At 33.0% G+C, this 21,536-nt stretch overlaps 2 pseudogenes; one reads left to right on the top strand and one right to left on the bottom strand.

Moving 5' to 3' along the window:
* The first annotated feature begins 309 nt into the window (after positions 1–309).
* On the top strand, positions 310–1,512 carry LOC113855577 (annotated as a pseudogene).
* A 10,250-nt stretch (positions 1,513–11,762) lies between these two features.
* Positions 11,763–19,165, bottom strand: LOC113855576 (annotated as a pseudogene).
* Between the last annotated feature and the right edge of the window lie 2,371 nt (positions 19,166–21,536).

The raw sequence follows: 21,536 nt of genomic DNA, 5'->3' as shown, positions 1-21,536 counted from the left end.
GGCTTGCTTCATTCTTCCCTTCTATGTAGTCTGTACTTATTTTCTCGTGTGTGCATTTGATATAATTTGACACTTTTTGTATCTACATCATTCACTTAAGAAAGGACCAGTCTGATAATTCTGTTACTACGATTGTACTAGGGAAGGTTCTGCTAACCGACATCAACAACAACCAAGGGCCAATCTGACAACGTAAACGACAGTGTAAAGAAGCACATTTATTTGACATTGTGTTTTTCATTTACCATATTCATTTTGAGGATTCAATGGTTATGATGTTTCTTCTTGAATTTTTGTTCTAAAAAGGAAATGGAATGCATGGATGTTGCATGGAAGCCACGTGTTGGGTTACAGTTTGACACTCTTGAAGCAGCATGGAAATATTGGTATGAATATGGAAGGATAACAGGATTTGGTGTGAGGAAACAATACTGGAATAGGCGAAAGGTTGATGGTGTTATTTCATCTTGTCGGTATGTTTGTTGTAAAGAGGGACATCGAAAAGATGATAAAAGAACAGTGATGAAGCCCAGGGCAGAAACTAGGACTGATTGTCTTGTAAGAATAACATTATTTTTGGGAAGCAACAACAAATATGTTGTACATGAGTTTGTTGAAGAGCATAATCATCCATTACAAGTTCTAGAAATAACACACATGCTTGCTTCACATCGTAACATAACTGAAGTCCAAGCTCATCAAATCGATTTGGCCGAGTCCTTAAGATTGCAACAGAAATCCTCATTTCAGCTAATGAGCACACTTGCAGGACATCGAGCTAATGTTGGCTATACTCCTCTGGATGCAAAAAATTATTTGAAGGCTAAGAGACAAAGGGGAATGTTATATGGAGAAGTTGGTTGCTTAATGGAATACTTTCTGCGACAGTTAATTGAGAACCCATAATTTTTTCATGCATACCAAATCGATGCTGAGGAACAAATCACAAATGTTTTTTGGGCAGATGCGAAGATGGTAATTGATTACGGGTGTTTTGGTGAAGTCATATCATTAGACACTACATATTGCACCAACCGAGCTAATAGACCTCTAGCCTTGTTTTCAGGTTTTAATCATTATCGAGGTGTTGTTATCTTTGGGGCAGCCCTGTTGTATGATGAAACAGCAGAATCCTTTAAGTGGTTGTTTGAGACATTCTTGGAAGCACACAATCAAAAACAACCTCAAACAATTTTTACAGACCAAGATCAAGCTATGCCCAAGGCAATTGTCCAAATAATGCCTCATACACATCATGCTTTATGCACATGGCATTTAATGCAAAATGGCATAAAACACCTTGGCAATTTGATGAAAGGAGAAAGTAATTTTTTAAGAGATTTGAAAAAATGCATGTATGACTTTGATACTTCAATTGAGTTTGAGGATGCATGGAGAAGTCTCATAACAGAATATAATGTTGAAGAAAATTCATGGATTACTTCACTTTATTCCATAAAGGAGAAATGGGCATCATGTTATCTCAAGGATGTGTTTACCCTTGGAATGTGAAGTACTCAATTAAGTGAAAGTCTAAACTATGATTTTAAGGCATGTATGAAACCTGGTGTTGGTATCAAACAATTCTTTGCTCATTTTGAACGAGTTGTAGAAGACAAGCGTTACAATGAGCTGAAACATGAGTACGACTCTCGCCATAAGCTACCCATGTTGCGGTATAAGGTTTCACCAATCTTAATACAAATGGCCAAGGTTTACACACATACAATATTTAACTTATTCCAAGACCAGTTTGCTCAATTCTTAGCTTGTAGCATCTCACAAAGGATTGCAACTCCTCCTTTGGTTGAATATGTGATTACTAAAGTCCATCAACAAAGATTATGGACAGTTACGTTTGAACCTTCCTCAAGCACTATATATTGCTCTTGTAAGAAGTTTGAAACATTTGGCATACTTTGTTGTCATGCATTGAAAATGTTTGAAGCCAATGATATGAAAGTTATCCTTGATAAATACATACTTAAGAGATGGACAACATATGGTCGTAGTGGGATTATTCATAATGTCAAAGGAACAGAGGTAGAAGGAGATCCTAAACTTAGTACCATACGTCGATACCGTCACCTAACAGGTAAAATGATTAGGTTGGCCTGTGATGTTTCTACTTCAGAAGAATATTGTCAGCTAGTTAATGACAATATTAACAACTTAATCAGCAAAATCACAAAGCTTCGACTGCAAACAAATAGTCCTACAGATAAATATAAGGATGATGCACAAATGTCGGCCAATAATAATGGTACACAACCTAGGGGATTCAAGCTTCGACCAAGCACTAAGAGGAAAGGGAATAAACGTTTCAAAAGTTGGGTTGAGCTACAAGCAAATAGAAAGAAGAGCAGAACTCCAATTTTAGATCAATCAACATCTCAGGTTCTTTTATATAATGATTTTGAATACCAAATATATACCAAATATATACAATTCAATTAACTTTCATATTATAACCATATAATATAATAATATGGGTGTTAATATGTTATAGGAATATCAACCAATGGTTTGTCATCCACTTGAAGTACATTGTTCGGCACCTCCAACTTATAATACCCCTTACACATTACTTACTCAATTAAGTTTCACAGATTTGTTGAGAGTAATAATTTTCAACTTAACTTTACATTGTCTATTCATTGATGTTGGTTCCTAATATATCTTCTTATCTTGTACGGACCACTTCATGATATCAATGATTCTGGCCTGGATGATATTTGATTCTGTTGTTCTGGCCTGGATGGCTCTACTTCTTTTGTTTTTGAATTGCCTATGTAGTAATGAATCCTTTTTGTGTATATTTCATTATGAACAATTGTGGACCATTAATGGAATGGACTCTTTATCCATATTATTTTTTTGCCACATATTTATTTAATGTAGTAACTATTTCTGGATGAGTGAATTTGACTTTGATAAGCAATTTTGTAAAATTTTGACATGCTGTCACTTTCTGCATAATTTTTCCAATTTCTGCATAATTCGCTGAAGCCCTCAAATTCGCTTAAGCTATTTTAATTTCGCTCTAACCTCACAAGTTTGGCTTAAGCTATGCATCCATTCGCTTAAGCAAACCCAAATTAGCTTAAGCGATTTATGGTTTTGTGAATCAGTGCTCTTTGTCTCAAATTCGCTTGCATCCGCTTAAGCCAATAACTTATTCGCTTAAGCGAATATACAATAGCTTAAGCGAGTACCTTCCCTGCAATACATGACTCTCTGTTCCAAATTCGCTTAATATGAGACAAGGCTCGCTTGAGCGAAACAGAGCGATTCCATATTCGCTTAAGCGGTGATTTATTGCTTAAGCGGATAATCTCCAACTCTTGCTTGGCCTCGCTTTGAAGCCAGGATTTCATAAATGCATCGCTTAAGCTAAAAACTTTGGCTTAAGCAAAAATTCACTTAAATTCGCTTAAGCCGTTGGAAATTCGCTTAAGCAAATTTGGACAGGACGCTCATGTTCGCGCCAAAACATGAGAGGATCCGGATCCGTTATCAATGCATTATACATATCATGTGATATATGGTAGCTTTTAATAAAAATTTATTATTTTACTTCTATTTATACGAAATTAACACTTAATTATCTAAAATTAATAAAAGGTAGTAGTCGTATGTTGTAAATTTATATTGTATTCAAGAAATAGTCAAATTCATGTTTTATATGCTTAATAAATTAATGTATTTATTTATGTAGGTAAAAGATGAGCAGTCGAGCACCTTGTTAATGTAAATATCATAATAAAGAAAAATATTTAAAAATTTAGCATTTAATATATTTTAAAATGAGACTTTATTTTTTATAATTAAAACTAAAAAATATATAACTATTTTTTATAAATAAAATTAGAAGTAATATTATTTATAAATTTTTATTTTATACTTTGAGACAGACGCTAATAAAACCAGCACACACAGACGCTAATAAAATTGTTGATAATATAATTAATTCTTAAATAGAATAGAGATTTTTTTTAATATTTCTTTTTCCTTCAAATAAATGAAAGAAATTTTAATTTTAATTGTTAAATAGACCCTTATAAGTATTTAATAACTTTTCACCAACGTAATATTTATAATTTTAATTGTTAATTTAAAAATTTTATCAAGTAAATTAATTTTATACAAAAAAACTAATAAATACTTACTTAGATTACTTAATTTAACCTTGTAATAATATATTTTTGAAGTATAAATAATAATATTTTAGATAAGACACTTATAAATATTTACATTATGTGAAATTTGATATATATAATTATAAAGATACTATAAAATAATTTACTGATTAATTTAGTTAATTTCATATTTTATAAAAATTATTAAATAATATATGAAACAAATGTTGGATGCCGACATTAGTTAGGTGCTTTTAGAAACTCCTCCTATCTTTACTATTTAACTAGGATTCATCATCGATTCTAAATTCATTAGCAAACCTTATTTTGGTAGCCTTCAACAAAGTCATGACAAAGCAAATTTATGTCTCAATTTTGTTGATCCTTCTCTTTCTGGGTGTGTGTGGGTTATGTATTATGATACAAATATATCAACATATAGCCAAATATTAACATCGTGGAACACTAATATTTGCTTTTGATATGATTTGCTATTGCAAAAGAAAGAAGGGTTGATGTTGCCACAGCAAAAAGTGAAAAATTCACAGGCCCATGCACCTCTGACCTAATTTGTGGTCCGATTTGCCACAATCATGGCTTTGATTACGGAAAATGCATAAGGTCGAGCCTTCAATGCATTTGCTATAACCAATGCTTGAGTGGCGTTGATATGGATGAACAAGAGACTCAGGTTAGAATCAATCACTCATGGATCGATAAAAGAAAACATTGAGAAATCTGTATATGTCAAAACTAGAGATTGAATCAATAAAGTTTTATTTGCATATGTTGTTTTGGATTATTTATGCGTAATTTGATTGTAAGTTTATAACGATAAAGAGTATTCACAAGTATAATTATGAATAATTAATATTTACTTCATGTCCTGTTTAAGTTCAAATTTCCGTTATTTAGAAATTGATTTTATTTTATTTTTGAGAAAAATTAGATTAGAACAGAAATTTGTTTTTGGGCTTTCGTTTTGAAGTTTAGTAAGAGACGAAAAGGAAGGGTTTGAATGATAAAGGGAAGAAAGAAGAAATGGAAGGAGGAAAAATGTTAATAAAAAAATTAATTTGAAAGAATTTAAAGATATAAGTTTATGAGTGTTTTGAAATGTTTAAAACTTTTTTTTATATATTTATAAACTGTTGTTAATCTATAAATATGAGACTTAATATTATTATTATTGTTTTTTGGTTTTCCATCCGGTTTAATGAGATTTTTTTGCATACACAAAGGTTCAAACTCGAGACTTTTTTTAAGCGATATCAAATTGTTTGTCACTCAAAAAATTTAATATTATTATAGTATTCTTCCTCACAGTCAATTAACTTTGATATATGACTTGCATTTTAATTTTATTTTTAATCTTATATGTCTTTTTTTTTTTACTTGGACTTCTTTTAAAAAAAATAATGTCACCAACCTATTTTATTTGTCCTTTTCTTTTTCATTTTTTCGGTCTAGCTTAATTTTTTATTTTATTTTTAATTTTGAACCTTTCATTTAAGAAATAAAGTATGTCAACCTGTCTGACATAAGCTAATGATCTAACTTTTGTAATGCCTAAATCAACTTGACTTACTTAATTAAAAAGTTTAATTAATTAAATAGATCGGACTTAAATTAAAAAAAAAGAATCTATTAGGTCTATTAGAATAATTTATTTAAAATTTATAAAATTGTTAATAATATATTAAATAATTTTATATCAAGATTATAATATTATATTAAATAATTTATATTTTAAAATAAATAAAATCTTAAATTATAAACTCTAATCATTTTCATTGGAGTTGATAGAGTGTACTTATTACATACATTCTAAAAGAAAGTCGAGAGTCTTTTAAGTTTGTTATTTAATCTGTTTTGTGTACATAATACTAATTTGCATTTGTACTATCTTAATTACGTATTTTGATGAAATAAAAATATACAATTTTATCATACATATCCAAGGTGTTGAACTATTTTTTTTTATAATTTATCTAGATATAAGTCTTATAAATTTTATAAATATAGTCTTATTTAGATGATTTAATAGTCTATTTATGTCCTATTAAAGGTTTCAATACGAAATGGATTATTAAAAAGGATAATAGGTCAGAGTAAACTTTAAAAAAGTTGAGGCGTAAGAAAAAGCTTATGACAGATAGTAAGCTAAATTTATGCTTTAACATTATTAAACTAGCCAAACTTATTTATGCAAGTCCTAACTTAACTTAACTTATTTTCATCTTTACTTTCATTTTATTTATTTATTTATTGCATTTTTTATAGGCTTTGTAAGGGAAAAATCAATACCATATTTCAATACATAGTGCAGGTCCAATTATTCAAAATTAGAAGATAAATTGAGCTTAACTTTAAATAACTTATTTATTTAAAGAATTTTAAAAGTTTAAAATTATAATAATCTTACCTATATACTTTTAAATTATTGTAAATCCAATTATGTGAGATTTTTAATATATGATTAATATAAAAGTTGTTGGACTTGAGTAAAAGATTGTAAAAAATGTATGTCCCAACTGGTACAAATCTAGTTGGACTTGAGAGGGAGCATTGAGATATTAAATTCTATATTGTTGGCAGAATCAAAGGTTATATAAATAAGAAAATCTTACTTTTAAATTTGTTTAAGGCAAATGTGTCATTCAAGTTTGTGCATAATCTCCCTCCATAGATCGGGTTCACAAACTAAAAATTCTAATATCTACATTACTTTTTATGTTCACAACAAAACTAGTGAACAAGATGAGTGGATGGGAGCTTCTGGCTCAAGAAAAAACAAATGAGGAAAAAGAGTTAATATGAGCCAAAACTAAGACCAAATATTAGTCATTAAAATATAAAAACTAAACGATTGATAGAGATTTGAGACGTAATAATTTATGAGTAGGTTGAAGTTAATGGATTTTATAAAAAAAAAAAAAAACAAAAAACCTTTCACGCAATTTATGTTATTTATTTTGATCATGTGTATATTATGTGTCGCAACCGGGCGATCGCAACGGTACGACGGATGACAAACTTGTTCCAAAATATCAGAGGAGTCGCCACCAAAGTTTATTTTTAAGAAAAACCTTGGAAAAACTTAAATATAATACGATCTTTGAAACAAAAAAATGAGTTCGGGAGTCATTTACGTGTAGGGAAGGTATTAGCACCCTACAACGTCCGTTTAAAAAACGGTTACCTAAAATTAATTGTACTAAATTATTCTAATTTTGAAAAATATTTATTTAACCCCTAAACATTAATTATTTTATTTTAGAAGAAGAAATATTATTTATTGAAATATTATTCGGGTTATTTTAAAAAATATTTTGACTTGACGGGTACGGTTCCCGCTCCTACGTATCCCCAGATGCAATGGGGAACTCAAAGCCACGTAGTTCTATCTAAAAATTATGAAATTAGTTGATTATAATTAAGTTTAGTAAAAGAAAAATTTATTTTAGAATTAAAATCATTTTTCGTAAAAATTATAATGTTTAGGATACAAGATAATGCAGTTATACATGTACCCTACGAGAAAATAATACAGAAAGTGAAGGAAGATCACACAACTATACTGCAAATCATTAAGAAATATTTTATTCGTAAATGTAGTATTTGAATTTGAATTTTGATTATGATTAATATTGAAAGAAATTCAAGATAGCGTAAGTTATACATAAACTTCTTATAATTTATTAGACTATCGAAGGCAATGTAAATTACACATCGATATTATAAAAATTTATAAAATGAATAAATTATAGTAATTTAATTTATCAAAATTTGAAACATGACTTAAGAAAATAAAATAAAATAAAAAATAATAATTTTATTTGAATTGATTAAAGAAGATACTCATTTAATAAAAAACATTAAAAATTTTATTTGATAGATTTATATTATATAAAACCTAAGGTAACGTTGGTACACATAGATTTTGACAATTTATAACGCATAAAGGTAGAGTCGCTACACATTAGCATTATAAATTATTTCTTAATAAAATAATTTAGATTTAAATTAGTTGATTGATTTGTAAATTAGTATTTAGAAGAGAAATACATCTTGCATTATTATTAAAGTGATTAACTAATTAATTAATGACAATATGTGATAAGTTAATATTGCATAAAGTCTTGGTAACGTAGGTACACATAGACTTTATCAATTTATAATACATGACGATAGAGAAGCTATACGTTAGTATTATAAATTGATACAATTATATTATTATTTATTAATTAATTATAAAAAAATAAGTAATTTAGTATTCACAATATAAAATAAAATAATCATAAATATAAAATTAAATCGCATTAATATGATACAAATATACAATAAATAAAATAAAAGATAACAATCCTAAAAAATAAGATATAAATAATGAAATATAAAAAAGGAAATAATTTAAAAAAAAATTAACTCAGATATGATATTGTAAAGTAAACGGTATCAAGAGATTTTAAATAAATAAAATAAAATAAAATAATTTAAACAAAGTTAACATAAAAAAAATAAAATAAATAATAAAAACTCATTCATTAAATAAATTAATAATTATCATAATAACAAATAATAATGATGATGAATAAATAAATAAAACTAAAACAATAAATTATATGTTGAACTAAATAATGATAAAAATAAAATAAATAAATAAAATTCGGACAAAAAATAATAAAAAAATAAAAAAAGGATAAAATGGTCTCAAATTTTAAATTTTCAGATTTGAGAGGGAAGGACTTTAGGGTTAGGGGTGTGCTTTTCTCCAAGAAAAACAAAAAAAGGTTATGAAAGGGTGGAGGTGAGGTTAATGGAGGCCATGGTTTTGAGTGGTGAAGGTTATTGAGAGCAAAAGGAAGAGGAATGAGACAAGGTAGGGAAAGAGTTTTTTTTTTTTATGGTGAGTTTTGTATTTGTGGATGATGATAGATGGAGGAATGGGTGGAGAGGTGGTGAGACATGGATATTTGAAATGGTGGTTTAAAATATTTTTTTTTCATTTGAGATTGATTTGATATAGGAAATGTTTATTCAAAATATAAATATGTATGAAGAAGAAAAATGTGTAAAATGTATGATGAAGCTTACTTGATGTTCTTGAAAATTTTTGCTTGCCTCTTGTTCTTCCTCCTTTCCACTAACCTTTCTTTCTCTCTATTTTCTCTTTTTCTCTCCCCGTTTTAGAATGCCTCCTCTCAAAAATTTTTTAGCCTCTTCTGATGTCTCTCCCTGCTCCATGGTCCTTTTTTCCTTTTATTGTTAGGGTTTTCACAAAAGGCCCAAAATTCTGAATTTTTCCTTTTTTATCTATATAGTAACATTGGTTCAAGAATTTAATTATTTGTCATATTCCATTCTTCTTTTGTAATATTAAAATTAAAATTTTTTATTTTTTATTTTTTATTTTTATTTAAAAAAAATTTAAATCAAAATTTTAGTGTTCACAGTTGCCCCTCTTTACTCAGTTTTTATCAAAAAATATGTATGAACAAGTTTCATATTACAGTGATAAAAATTGAGTAAAGAAGTGAACTAATTTTGGTTTAAAAATGATAAGATACATAAAAAAAGAGTCAACATCAGAAGCTATTAGAGAAACCATGATTTTTGATGGTTTGTGCTTAACAAATAATAACAAGAATTATGAGACAACATTATGCTTTGACTAAAAACTAAGATTGCCCGGCAGATAATGGACTTTAGCCAAAAATAAAAGTTGCACGTAAAGTAAATCAAGTTTTAAACTTTTGACAATAAAGTAAAAGGAACCAGTCAGGTTCTGGGGTTTTGACAAAGAAGTGAAATGTGCTAGTTAGATGCTGAGTTTTTTGAGAGAAAAGTAAAATGTGTCATTTAGGTTCTGGACTTTGATAGAAAAGTGAAAGGTGTCAGTCAAGTTCTGAGACTTTAACAGAAAAGTGAAATGTGTCAGACAGGTTCTGGGCTTTGACAGAAGAGTGAAATGTACCAGGCAGGTTCTAGGCTTTGACAGAAAAGTAAAATGTGCCAGTCAGGTTCTGGGTGTTGACAGAAAAGTGAAAAATGTGCCAGTCAGGTTCTGGGCTTTGACAGAAAATAAAATGTGCCAGTTAGGTTCTGGGCGTTGACAGAAAAGCGAAAAATGCCAGTTAGATTCTGGGCTTTGACAGAAAAGTAAAATGTGCCAGTCAGGTTCTGGGCTTTGAGAGAATGCGAAAGATGCTGTCAAGTTTTAGGCTTCGATAAAAACATAAAGGGACCAGGACAAGAAAGGTAAAAACAAAGACAGAAAAATAAAAGGTTGATCATGTTCTGGATTGCAAAAGAAAATAAAAGGATAATCATCCTCTGAACTTTAATAGTAAGAGTAAGACAGAAAAATAAAGACATCAATCAACTTCTGAATTTTGATGAAAAGTAAAGAACTCAGTTAGATCATAGTCTTGGACTGCACATAAAAATTGTAAAGCAAATAATGAATATAAATTAAACTTCACAAGGTGATAATAGATAAAAACAAATGCATGCTAATGTAATGATGCGATTGCATAAACTGGATGAATGTTAACACTTGGAATGAAATTTATTGAATGATGAGGTCCAACGCAATAATAAGACTTATTAAATCAAAACAAGCTTTGTCCTTTTTATTTTATTTTATTATTTTTTTTTTATTTTTTTCGGGGATGATAATTCTTCCAACCTTATCGAAACATGCACATCAAGGTTCATGAATGAGTAACTTCTTTAGTCAGGATCAATTCTTTCATGAAATTTGAGCTAGGTAAGACATCAATCAAATTGGACTGCCATCTATTTTTGCATCGTCAAGGGGAGTCAACTTCTTCTGTCATGCTAAACTTATCAGGAGATTCATCGAACTTACTGTGTGAATTTTTAAGCTTCCAACTGTAATCATATTTTCTTATTACCCTTTTAACAATTTGCATGTTTCCTTTTAGTATATAATTATTGGAATGACAATAAAAATTCTATTGAAGAAGTTGAGTAAACAAAGTGGTGTATAGAAGCTGAATGGAAGGTGACTAAAGACAAAGATAAATATTTTTGGAACATAGGAATGACTGTAATAAAGAAATGGTGAATTTACAAAGAAGACTTATGACATGAGTAACGAAAAAATACATCAAAGGATCGAAATGACTATGAAAATAGTGAAATATTATGCCGATTAAGTGACGTCTTCCAGATGAACAGTGCTAATCTCTCATGTAAATTGATCATCCATTAACAAAACTGCCAAAATGAAACTACCCCAGTAAGGTATTTTGAATCCATCTTTCGTTTGACTCAACTTTAACCTCTCAAAATTTGCCCCAGTTTAGTATTTCAGTCGATCGTATTTCTCGATTTGAAGCCCTTTCTTGCGACTGAAGTTAGTGCCCCTCTGAACCGCCCTTTTAGGTTTTCAGTTCAGTGTAGTATTTATTTGACCTTAACTTTTGCCTGAGCCGCCCTTTCGAGTTTTCAGCTCACCAGGTCGCTCTAACTTTTGCCTTAGGTCGCCCTTTCGGGTTTTCAACCTAGCGAGCTCTTTTCCTTTTTTATTTATTTATTTTTTATTTTTCCTCTTTTTTAATTATTATATATATATATATATATATATTTTTTTTTTTAAGCATAGTATTTTTTTACAGCATCAGAATTGATGGGGTTTGGAAGATCTTGTCCATCCATGTTTGTGAGGATTAGAGCCCCTCCTGAGAAAGCCTTTTTCACCACATATGGTCCTTCATAATTCGGGGACCACTTGCCACTATAATCTTTATGCGTTGGCAAAATCTTTTTAAGTACCATATCTCCCTCACTGAATTCTCTCGGGCGAACCTTTTTATCGAAAGCCTTCTTCATCCTTCTCTGGTATAGTTGACCGTGACATAACGCATTCAACCGTTTTCCTTCAATGAGATTCAATTGATCAAAACGAGATTGCACTCATTCTGCTTCTTCCAATTTGGTCTCCATTATTATCCTTAAAGAGGGAATTTTGACTTCAATAGGAAGTACTGCTTCCATTCCATATACCAAAGAGTATGGAGTTGCCCCAATTGAAGTACGAACCGAAGTTCGGTATCCATGCAAGGCAAATGGCAGCATTTCATGCCAATCCCTGTATGTCACTACCATCTTTTGGATGATTTTTTTAATATTTTTATTGGCTGCTTTAACTACTCCATTCATCTTTGGGCGATAGGGAGAGGAATTATGATGTCGAATCTTGAAGTTGTCACACAATTCTTTCATCATTTTGTTGTTCAAATTAGTGCCATTGTCTGTTATCAACTTGCTTGGGAGGCCATACCGACAGATCAAATCCTTTTTAATGAATCTCACCACCACATTTTGGGTCACACTAGCATACGAGGCAGCCTCAACCCATTTTGTGAAATAGTCAATAGCAACTAAAATGAAGCGGTGACCATTAGAGGCTTTAGGCTCAATGGGTCCAATTACATCAATTCCCCATATTGAAAAAGGCCAGGGCGATGATAAGACATTCAAATTTGTTGGAGGAACATTAATATTGTCAGCATATGTCTGACATTTATGACATGTCTTTACATAACGAAAGCAATCGGCCTCCATTGTCAACCAGTAATATCCCGCTCGTAGAATCTTCTTTGCCATAGCATGTCCATTGGCATGAGTCCCAAATGAGCCCTCATGAATCTCTTCCATGATCTTTTGTGCCTCTGAAGCATCTACACATCTAAGCAGAACCATATCATGATTCCTTTTGTAGAGCACATCTCTGTTTAGAAAGAAACTCATTGCTAACCTCCTCAACGTCTTTTTGTCATTTTCAGCAGCATTTAATGGATATTCTTGGTGTTTGAGGAAATTTTTAATGTCATTATACCAAGGTTTACCATCAGATTCTTCTTCAACCATTTGACAATAGGCAGGATGATCAAGCTGTTGCATCTTTATGAATGGCATATCTTCCTTTTGACTTACTACAAACATTGATGACAAAGTGGCTAAAGCATCGGCTAATTGATTCTCCTCACGAGGAATATGCTGGAAAGTAATTTCGTCGAAATACCCCACCAATTCCTTGATATAGGCTTGATAAGGGATCAATTTGGCATCTAGGGTTTCCCATTCACCTTTCAGCTGGTGAATAACCAAAGCTGAGTCACCATATACCTCGAGAATTTTAATCTTTGACTCTATAGCTACTTGAATTCCCATAGCACATGCTTCATATTCAGCTACATTATTCGTACAATCAAATAATAATCTAGCCGTGACTGGGATATATTGCCTCTCTGGGAAAATCAGTATAGCGCCAATCCCGTGTCCGAGTGCATTAGAAGCACCATCAAACATCATGACCCATTCGTCTTTTACTGAAGATTCTTTCTCGTTAAACAGCGCCATTATATTTTCATCAGGAAATTCATACTGTATTGACTGGTAATTATTCACCGGTTGATGAGCTAGAAAATCTGCGAGAGCACTGCCTTTGATTGCCTTTTGAGTAACATACAAAATATAATATTCTGACAATAGGACTTGCCAACGAGCAATCCTTCCAGTAAGGGCTGGTTTCTCAAAGATGTATTTGATTGGGTCCATTTTGACACCAACCAAGTCGTGTGACTCAACATATATTGCCTCAATCTACGAGCTGCCCAAGCTAAGGCACAACAAGTTCGCTCTAACAAAGAGTATCTAGCTTCATAATCGGTGAATTTTTTGCTCAAGTAATAAATGGCGTGCTCTTTCCGACCCGATTCATCATGTTGACCTAAAACACATCCCATGGATCCTTCTAACACTGTCAAATACATAATGAGCGGCCTCCCTGACACTGGCGGCACTAGTATCGGGGGATTTTGTAAATACTGCTTTATCTTCTCAAAAGCTTCTTGACAATCTTCATTCCATTCCATCGACTGATTTTTCCGTAGCAACTTAAAAATTGGTTCACAAGTGGCAGTTAGTTGGCATATGAATCGAGCAATATAATTCAGTCTCCCCAAAAATCCGCGAACCTCCTTTTCAGTGCGAGGAGGCGGCATTTCCATGATTGCTTTTGCCTTGTCAGGATCAACCTCTATTCCCTTTTGACTTACTATGAATCCTAACAAATTGCCTGATTTCACCCCAAAGGTACATTTGGCAGGGTTCAAGCGTAATTTGAATTTCCTCAACCGCTCAAACAACTTGTGTAAATTCATAACATGGTCTTCTTCGGTCCTTGATTTGGCAATCAGATCATCCACATAGACTTCAACCTCCTTATGCATCATATCATGAAATAATGTCACCATCGCCCTTTGATATGTTGCCCCGGCATTTTTCAAACCGAAAGGCATGACCTTGTAGCAAAAGGTGCCCCATGGTGTAATGAATGTGGTTTTCTCCATATCCTCTTCAGCCATTTTGATTTGATTATAACCCGAGTAACCATCCATAAAAGAGAAAAATGAATGTTGAGCTGTATTATCTACTAGCATATCAATGTGAGGCAATGGAAAATCATCTTTAGGGCTGGCTCTATTTAGATCCCGATAGTCAACACACATCCGAACCTTTCCATCTTTCTTGGGAACTGGCACAATGTTAGCAACCCATTGAGGGTATTTGGCCACAGCAAGAAAACCTGCATCAAATTGCTTCTTGACCTCCTCTCTAATCTTCAATGACATCTCAGGCTTCATTCTCCTTAATTTCTGCTTAACTGGGAAACACTCTGGTTTTAGCGGCAATTTATGCTCGACTATGTCAACATCTAGACCTGGCATATCTTGATAAGACCATGCAAAGACATCATTATAATCATGCAAGAGTTTAATCAACTTGTCGTGCTCTTGTTTTTTCATGAGGGTGCCTATTTTGATTTCTCTCTTATCATCCTCAGTCCCTAAATTGATTGTCTCAGTGGGTTCATCATGAGGTTGGATCTCTTTCACTTCTTAATCAACCAATCTTAGAAATTCTGAGGGTAAATCAACATCACTATCATCTTCGACAGCTTGATTAATGGGACAATCGAAATTAGTGGATGAGATATTAGCACTGTTACTTTCAGACATGTCACTTTCGAATCTGCATTGTGCGAGAGTTGAGACAAAAAGAAAATAAATGACAAGATTCAACTGATAAAGAAAAAGACACGAAAGATTACTGAGAATTCAAATCGCATTTCATTTAAATATACTTAAAAGGAAACATGTGTCCTAATTTACGAAAAGAAATCATATATCAGCGTTTTCAAAAGTAATGATATCCTAAAGCTTTGAAACCAAACAATAGGATTAACTTCAAGGATTACTTTGAATAGCTATTAAAAATCACAGGTAACTCAATGATCTCCCAATTGCCAACTTCTGTGTTTGGTGGGCAAGTACGAACTAGGTCCACAACCTCTTCTTCAGGTGTATCCACATCAGCAGCAGCAGCCACTGAGTCCTGAAACTCAAATCCAGCACTATAGAAGCTTTTCAGAAGATCACAAATGGGGACCCTTTCAGTCTTAGGCTCTCTACCTTCCAACCTGGCTAATCTTCTTTCTTTCTTTTCCTCCATGACTCTTCTCTTATCAGCTTTAGTGGGCATGTATCCCAACCAAAATCTATCCTTATTCTCATGGAGCTGTAACCAATTTGTTGCTTTCGATATGACTTGCCCTAACATGTATCCATACTGACAACCTCCATCGAGCATGACTTTAGCAGTCATTATGGATGTATTAGACAATCGAGGCTTTAAGATTGGAGCTCCCTCTCCAACATAAGTAGCATTTGCAATCTCTAAAGCCTGAAAAGAGGTCTCTAGAGCTTCTTCAGCAGCTTCAATATAAGGAGTGGACGAAGGCTTACTCACCAACACATCTTCTTCACCAGAGACAATCACCAACTTATTATCAATGATAAACTTCAGTTTCTGATGCAATGTGGATGGTACAACTCCTGCAGAATGAATCCAAGGCCTCCCCAAAAGACAACTGTAAGCTGGCGCGATGTCCATTACTTGAAACAAAATCTGAAAAGTGCAAGGACCGATTTGGATTGGGATTTCAATTTCTCCAATGACCTCTCTTCTTGTTCCATCAAAAGCTCTTACTATCATGGCACTGGGTTTCATATGCGACCCATCATAAGGTAATTTTGACAATGTTGCTTTTGGCATCACATTCAGAGAAGACCCATTGTCAATAAGCACTCTAGCAATAATGTGATCTCGACATTTCACAGAAATATGCAGTGCTTTATTGTGCCCCATTCCTTCGGCAGGTACTTCATCATCAGCGAAGGTGAGATAATTGTTTGAAACAATATTACCAACAATGCCTCCAAACCTGTCGGTAGTGATATCATGGCTGACATGAACCTCATTCAACACTTTCAAAAGAGTCCTCCTATGTGGCTCAGAGTTCAACAACAGCGATAAAAGAGATATCCGTGCTGGAGTTCTGTTTAATTGTTCCACAACTTGATATTCACTTTGCCGAATAAATTTCAAAAACTCATAAGCTTCTTCATCTGACACCGTTTTCTTTATTTCAGGCATTTTCTCTTCGTCAGCGTCTTCAAACTCGCCCACTTTGGCTTTCCCTTTTGAGGATCTCTCTATCTCTTTTGTTCGCTCCTTTCTCAGCTCCTCAGGTGTGTAAATACGACCGCTACGGGTCATCCCACCAACACCAGCAATGTTTGAGACGGCGACAGTATCAGAATTGACACCTTGTGTTTGGTTTTCCTTAAAATTGCCAACGTAAACCCCTGCATCATACTTCCATGGTACTGCTTTGTTGTCCTTGTAAGTGAATGGAGCCGGTACTTGTATAGTGATGGGTCTAGGTCCGTTGGTAGTTGGGGTATTCATACATTTGGTGTAATGAATGACCAAAGGTTTCGGGAAAGCTGAGGATTGCCCATCGACAGTCAAAACTTCATTTTTCTCTTTAGGGTGTCCAATTTGGACCAAATGCTTGTCCATCAAGGTTTGTAGAACATGCTTGAATTCTTCACAATCTTCAATGGAGTGGTCTGCATCAGGGTGCAAATCACATATATTTCCTTCATGTACAAAACTCTTGATCAAGTCAGTCTTGCACAGCTCAGCAAAAATAATCTTAAGAGGAGTGGTAACCTTTTCAACTTTCCTCTTTAAAACATATGTAGACTCTTCCTCCACGGCATTTACCGATGATCCTCCATGCTTGGGTAGGGGATTACTCCTAATGTTAGGATTATCCTCCTTGAAATTTAGCCATTTGACATTAATTAAGTCTTGCACTTTGAACTTTAATGCCCTACAATTCTCTGTTGAATGACCAATGCCACCAGCATGATACTCGCACTTAGCGTTTGGGTCATACCCTCTTGGATAGGGCGGTTCTACAGGTTTCATTGGGCAGGGTACAACTAATGAACTTTGGAATAGGCAAGGTAGTAACTCAGTGTAGGACATGGGGATTGGGTCAAATTGAACTTGCTTCCTTTCCTGATTGTTTTGGGGTCTTATTTGGTTGGGATTTGGGTTTTGGTTCCAATGCTGGGGTGGTCTCATGGGTGGTGCTATGAGAAAAGTAGGCGGAGCAGGTTGGTAGGGTCGCGGCTGATAAGATTGGAGACTTGGATTCTGTGAAACAGTATTGACATATGGGTAAGACATTTGAGGGACAGGAAATGTGGGTTGGAATTGAAAAGGTGCAGGGTTAGGTCTGATGAAAGGAACTTCTCTTGGGTGAAAGGCTATAGCATTAGTCTCTCCCTCCTTCTTTCTTCCTGGATCATTTGTAAATTTCTTCAAACTGGAGGGTCTGCCCGAATTGTGAAATATCTTACCACTCCTCATTCCTCCTTCCACTCTTTCTCCGATAATCACAATATCAGAGAAGTTTGACGAAACACTTCCAATCATTCTATCATAGAAAGGTGATTGAACAGTATCAATAAACATAGCCACTATTTCTTTTTCAGACAAAGGGGGCTCCACTTGAGCTGCAACTTCTCTCCATCTCTGGGCATATTCTTTAAAAGTCTCATCCTCCTTCTTTAACATATTCTGCAGTTGTAATATATCAGGAGCCATATCAATGTTATACTTATATTGCTTTAGGAAAGCATCAGCCAAGTCTTTCCAACTACGAATACGAGTACGCTCAAGATGCATATACCAACTCAAAGCTCCTCCAATTAAACTGTCTTGAAAAAATGAATTAGCAGCTTATCATCATGGGCATGTGATGCCATCTTTCTACAGTACATGATCAGATCACTCTTTGGGCATGTTGTTCCTTTGTACTTATCAAAATCAGGCACTTTGAATTTTGGAGGAACTATCACATCTGGGACTAAACAAAGATCTGCAGCTTCCCCAATGCCAAAGCTGCTCCCCTCGATAGCTCTCAATCTTTCTTCCAATATTTGTAATTTTTCTCTGGATTGGAAGTGCTTCTCTGAGTAATTGGGCTGGGGTTCTTCTAAGGTCTTATGGGAATGGAATGGTGATATGGTTAGGTTTCCATTAAGGCTAGGATTAGTGATTTGTGGTTGATGGTGGATCGGTTGGTTTGGGGTAGGTATAATGTGGGGTATATGAGCTTCTTGGGGATGGGTATTTTGAGGGTAAGCATATGATGAGATGGATGTTTGGGTTGGTTGGATTTGTGGATCTGAAGGTTGTGCAGGATTGGGTTGATTTAATGGCTGGCCAGTGTTTTGTGGGTTCTCAGCTATTGGTGGCGTATAACCTTGGGGAAGGCCATATAGGGGAAATTGGACATCTTATTGATTAAAAGCTTGTTGTGGAGGCCTTTCTACATACAAGGTCAAAGGCACCATTGTTTCATGAGGAGGAAAATTTTGGGACGGTCCTTGTGTAGGGGTAAAACCTGGTGGATAGGTAGGAGTGGGTTGTGCTGGAGGTGCTTGAATATGGGTCCCCTCTGTGGTTCTTCTCTCTAAAGACTTCAGTGCCTCTAGGATTTGTGCCATTTGTTCTTTCAACTGATTAACATCGTTCCTCAGTTCTTCATTGTGCTCCTCTAACTCATCCATGATTCTTGCTTGAGCGCGAGTTCTATAAGGATGCTTTAGAAAACGTTTCCCCGTTATATTTGTTTAATTTTTTTGAAATAGTTTGTGAGTGATGCAATAAAAAAATGATGCAGTCAAAAAGAAGTTAACACCATGAAGAACATGTTTAAAGAGAAAATTGAAAACTTGAAGAATCATCACAGTTGTTGAACATCTTTAAGTTTTTCTTTTAAACAAGAATTAATGTGGGATCATCACCAAAATATAAAATTTTCTTAATTCAAGTGTATCATCTCATTGTTACTTGATCTCACATTAATTTTCATTTTTCTTAGATATTCAAAAACTTTGTGATCCTCAACCTATGAATAAAATGAAAATGATGAGAAATTATTTCAAATTTTGTATTTGTTTCATTAACATAGGATCCTAGTAGTCATAAGGATTAATATTGATTCTAAACAGATAAATGTCCATATAAGAATCAACATTAATCCTAAATGAATCAATAATCTACTAGGATTTTTATTAATGAAACAAATATGTGATGACTATGATAATGCGAGAACAATATGAATCACCACCCTTTTTTTTTAGTTTTTTCTCTTGATAAATCTGAATTGATACTTATAAGGGTAATGCTTCACATGACAATGCAATTATGTAAGAAATTATGCAAATTGTCATCCTTAACCTTATTTCAAAACTGATTTTAAATTTATTACAAGTGTCACAAGGATGGCAATAAGCATGATATTCAAATAAATGATATGCAATGATAAATGAAATGATGATGATGTAAGAAAAAATTAATTAAGAGAATCATGTGAATTACTAGTCCTTATATTATTCCAAAAAAAATCTTCTCCTTTTTTATTTAAAAACTTTAAGGCACTAATAATTCACATAATTTCTAAAAGAATAAATAAGGAAAGAATACCCCCTTTTGTGTCCTATTTCAGGTCACCTAAAAGGTCTAACTTAAAGATCTACAACTTTCTTTTACGTGTAAAAACTCACAAAAGGTGGCTTGTAATCCTAAAATGTCACTAGAGCGAAGATCCAATCCTTGATGTTGACCACAACAGTAGGGAGTCTACTAGATGCAGGACATCAAGAAAAGGTCAAACTCTAGCTAGGGTTTTCACGATAGCCAAATAGGACGTGCATCCAAAATGACACCGCTACATAACCCCTCTAATCCTAAGCATACTCAGACCCGGGTATAGGGCCCCGCTCAAAGTGTGTGATAAATGTGTAAGTGGTAGTGCGTGAGGGAGCATACAAACCTTATCAACTCAACAAAAATAAAAAGTTGCAAAAATTAAACAACACAAGAATATACAAATTATCAATAGTCATCTACCCTAGGATTAATAACAATATCAATATGAGCATACAATGAGATTACGCAATTCATACACGAAATACATGCACGAATAAAAGAAACACTACAATTGACTCAAATAAATAAAAAGGAAAGGGATTAAACAAATAGAAACAAAATAAGACAAATTCGCACGATCAATTATAAAAGGCTTGACTCTCTAAAAGATTTCCCCAGTGGAGTCGCCATCTGTCGCAACCGGGCGATCGCAACGGTACGACGGATGACAAACTTGTTCCAAAATATCAGAGGAGTCGCCACCAAAGTTTATTTTTAAGAAAAACCTTGGAAAAACTTAAATATAGTACGATCTTTGAAACCAAAAAATGAGTTCGGGAGTCATTTACGTGTAGGGAAGGTATTAGAACCCTACAACGTCCGTTTAAAAAACGGTTACCTAAAATTAATTGTACAAAATTATTCTAATTTTGAAAAATATTTATTTAACCCCTAAACATTAATTATTTTATTTTAGAAGAAGAAATATTATTCGAGTTATTTTAAAAAATATTTTGACTTGACGGGTACGGTTCCCGCTCCTACGTATCCCCGGATGCAATGGGGAACTCAAAGCCACGTAGTTATATCTAAAAATTATGAAATTAGTTGATTATAATTAAGTTTAGTAAAAGAAAAATTTATTTTAGAATTAAAATCATTTTTCGTAAAAATTATAATGTTTAGGATACAAGATAATGCAGTTATACATGTACCCTACGAGAAAACAATACAGAAAGTGAAGGAAGATCACACAACTATACTGCAAATCATTAAGAAATATTTTATTCGTAAATGGAGTATTTGAATTTTAATTTTGATTATGATTAATATTAAAAGAAATTTAAGATAGCGTAAGCTATACATAAACTTTTTATAATTTATTAGACTATCGAAGGCAATGTAAATTACACATCGATATTATAAAAATTTATAAAATGAATAAATTATAGTAATTTAATTTATCAAAATTTGAAACATGACTTAAGAAAATAAAATAAAATAAAA

This window comes from Abrus precatorius, unplaced genomic scaffold, assembly GCF_003935025.1.
Source record: "Abrus precatorius isolate BTA unplaced genomic scaffold, Abrus_2018 Scaffold11, whole genome shotgun sequence".
Classification (NCBI taxonomy): Eukaryota; Viridiplantae; Streptophyta; class Magnoliopsida; order Fabales; family Fabaceae; genus Abrus; species Abrus precatorius.
Note: the sequence above shows the minus strand (reverse complement) of the source record. Positions and strands in the feature narration are given on the sequence as shown.